The sequence below is a fragment of the Lynx rufus genome, unplaced genomic scaffold (genome assembly GCF_022079265.1).
Source record: "Lynx rufus isolate CCGP_SWC_20201006 ecotype Redwood Valley unplaced genomic scaffold, mLynRuf1.p SCAF_15, whole genome shotgun sequence".
Taxonomy (NCBI): domain Eukaryota; kingdom Metazoa; phylum Chordata; class Mammalia; order Carnivora; family Felidae; genus Lynx; species Lynx rufus.
In genome coordinates, this window is record NW_025814829.1 from 17,935,569 (window position 1) to 17,939,223 (window position 3,655).

The 3,655-nt window shown below is 38.5% G+C and overlaps 1 pseudogene; it reads right to left on the reverse strand.

Moving 5' to 3' along the window:
• Window positions 1–2,386: 2,386 nt before the first annotated feature.
• LOC124509820 (peroxiredoxin-2-like) lies at window positions 2,387–3,219 on the reverse strand (annotated as a pseudogene).
• Between the last annotated feature and the right edge of the window lie 436 nt (window positions 3,220–3,655).

The window sequence follows — 3,655 nt, forward strand, 5'->3', positions numbered from 1 at the left end:
GCTCAGGTCATGATCTCGCAGTTTGTGGGTTCAAGACCCAAGTCAGGCTCTGTGCTGACAGCCCAGAGCCTGGAGCCTGCTTCAGATGCTTCGTCTCCCTCTCTCTGCCCCTCGCTTTGTCTCTGTATCTCTCTTAAAAAAATTAAAGTACTTAATTTATAATTTTACTATTTAAAGAAATATTACAGAGTGAATATGACCTGGTAAATGCTACCACAAAAGGTGTAACTGCAACATCACCCCAGAATCCTCATTTACCCTCTCCTATTAGTGTTCCATTTATCCTGCCCCAATTTAACTGCTGCCTTGATGGCAAACTCCATCCTTTAGTTTTGATTTTTTTAACTTTATATTAATGGAAGCATGCAATACATTCTCTTTTTTTTATGGATTTCTTTTCACTCAGCATCATGTTTGTAAGTTTCATTCAGTTTGTTGAATGTGTCTGAAAACTTTTCATTTTCATTGCTGCCTACTGTCACAGAATATGCCTACTTTCAGCAGGCATTAATACTACAAAATATGGATCACACTGTGAAAGGTAGGGTTTTTGTTTTGTTTGCTTTGATTTTAGTTTCATCTCAGAAAGTCATGAATCTGAAAGTCGAAATTTATAAGAAACATTAAAAGGATATTCAAAGATTATTGGGTAGTCAAAGCAAGAGCTGATATCTATTGTAATTATCTTACTAAATTCCAAAGTAAAAGAGTTATTTTCATTTTAAGATTTAATTTTGCAAAGGTCATGATATTGAATCATTTTTTAACAAAAGAGTTTCTACTTTTATAGAAAAGAAAGGATACACACAAAAACATATATGCACACACAAGTGTAAAGTATCTCGCATTTTATATGCAATAATTCAAAGAATTTATTATAACCAAAATTTTACTTTTGAATACAAGATGAAAGATATAAGAAGATATTTGTTTTTCTAAAAGAGATTTTATTTATTTATTTTTAAATGTTTATTTATTTTTAGAGAGAGAGAGAGTACATGAGCATGCATGCCCATGGTGAAGGGGCAGAAAGAGAGGGAGAGAGAATCCCAAGCAGGCTCCACACTGTCAGCACAGAGCCCAGTGTGGGGCCTGATCCCACCAACCATGAGATCATGACTTGAGCAGAAATCAAGAATTGGATACTTACCCAAGCAACTGAGCCACCCAGGTGCCCCAGAAATTAAAAGATATTTGTAATCAAATAAAATTTTTATGTTACTTATTCAGTAATCCCTTTATTAAACTCACTGTTTCTATAGACTATCATATTTGAAATATAATCTGAAGGCATACTTATTAATATTGCTCATTTATTAATATTGACAAAATAATCTCTTTTCTATTCATCTGAGTATATTTAAGTACACAGACTCTTTTTATATAAGACTTATAATCACTTAAACTAATCTTATTGTGTTCCACCAGTATCCACACAAAACCAAATACTTTTCTTCTGAGCAAATCTTAAAATTCTAACTTAAAACTTAACGATGTCTGTTAAAGATTTTCAGAAGCAACTCGAGATTCATGCCCTTCCTTTTTCCTGGAATTCTTAGTCAAGAATAACATTAACATGACCAAGGCAACTCGTAAACCAGGAGAATTAAAGGCAAGTTGAGTGAGTGGAGATTGTAGCCTGTGCGACACAAGAGACTAAAAACAGGTTTGCAGTGTGACCAATACCTCACTTTGTGTGCTCTAGTTATGCAGTAAAACCATCCTGAGTCTTTCTCTCAGGATTTTAACAAAGCATCTTTTGAATGCTCCCAAAGAGTAAGTCTACAAGAGTAATCCTAAATTATTTGGGGTCTAAGAATTTGCATGGATTAGCATGTTCATGTCACCTGAAAGGTGAGATTATTGGGTAGGAAAGTATATTGTTTACCTTTATAGAAAACCACCAACCTATGTTCCAAAGTGGCTCTACACTTTGACGTTCTTATGAACTCCACATCTTCACTAGTATCAGTTGTTTGAATGTCAGCCTGTGGAATGGTGTGGAATGGTATGATATCATGGTTTTCATTTTCACTTCTCCAATGACTAATGATTTTGAGCATTTTCATGTGTCTCTTGGCCAACTGTGTATTTTCTTTGTAACATGTAAGAGACATAGGCATTCCTTATATATTCTAGACACAGGTCTTTAATCAGACCTAAGTGTGTAGATATTTTCTTCTCATTGCAAAAGTGTACTATCATAAGGCCTTCCCTTCTGGGATTTTTTGTTGTTGTTGTTGGTTTGGTTTGTTTGTTTTTTTCTGTCCGAATACTTTATGAATCACCTCTAGGCCTGTGCCTAGCTAGGTGGGCTTCAGGGAGGGGCTCACCATTGACCAGCCCAGCTGGGAAAATGAGACAGCCTTGGTCTAACCCTCCAGGGTCACTGACTGTAGAATTTAAAGAGGCAGGTCTGACCTTTCCTGAGTTGGCATGGGGTATCCAGGCAGAGGCACAGGTGCGGGCCAACATCCCAAGCTTTCCATTTTGTGCCACCCTTGCTGTGTTTGGAGAAGTATCCCTTGCTGTTGTATACGTTGGGCTTGATTGTGTCACTGCCTGACTTCCAGCCGGCAGGACAAATTTCCCCGTGTTAATTCCTGTACTGGACAGACTTCCCCATGTTCGTTCCAGTGGTGGACAGACTTCCCCACTCTCATTCCTGTACTGGAAGACCTGGACCAGGTGCAGGAGCTTCCTCCACTGAGCTCCCCACAGGCAAATCTTTGACAGTGATCTGGCGAAGGACACTGCTGCCATCAGTGATAAAGAGGCCCCTGTATGCAATGCCTTCAATCTTCCTTCAGCACACCATAATCTTGGGACAAGCTTCTGGTTACACCTGCCAGCAGAGGGATGTTGGGGGGTGAGGCAAGCTGCCTTCTTTCCTGGGCTTGTTGATCCCCACCAGGGGGATGGACTGAGAGTCGACAGAGACCCCCAGCACCTCACAGTCCAGCCTGCGTAAATCCTCAGCATGTTCACTGAAAGCAGTGATCACTGTGGGTCACCCAGGCTGAAGTCCAGCAGGTAGACAAAGAGGACCAAGTATTTCCACCTGTAGTCAGAAAGCTTCATCTCCTTGAAGGAGCCATCCACCATGGCAGCGGGCTGGAAATTCAGGGCAGGCTTTCCTATGTGTTGCCAGAGGTCAGCACTGAAAGCCACATGGGCAAAAACAAGGACACACGGACTGACAGATGCACAAACATGCATTCTCAGCACCCCCTTCTCGGAATTCTTTTAATGCTATTACAGTTTCTCCTTTCTTTATAGAAATTATTTTAAATAGTTTAAATTTAAATTTAAACCTAAATTCCAAATCAATTAATATGTGTGTGTAAAGAGGATAAAATGGCTTTTTAGATAATTTAATTGGTTTTGTGTTGTATTCTATTAAAATCCACTGTGTTGAGATCTTTAAATGATATTGATATATATGTGTGTGTATATATATATATACACACATATATATATACATATATATACACATACATACATAGGGTTATTCTCAGTTGCTTTGTTGCAAATCTGAATTTATCTCTAGACATGCTTGAACCATAATGCTGATTCATGGCCAATAAAAGGCAACATGTACTGCTTTGTGATTAAAATAGTTCTGTAGCCAAGTTTGAAACATATCATGAGCCAG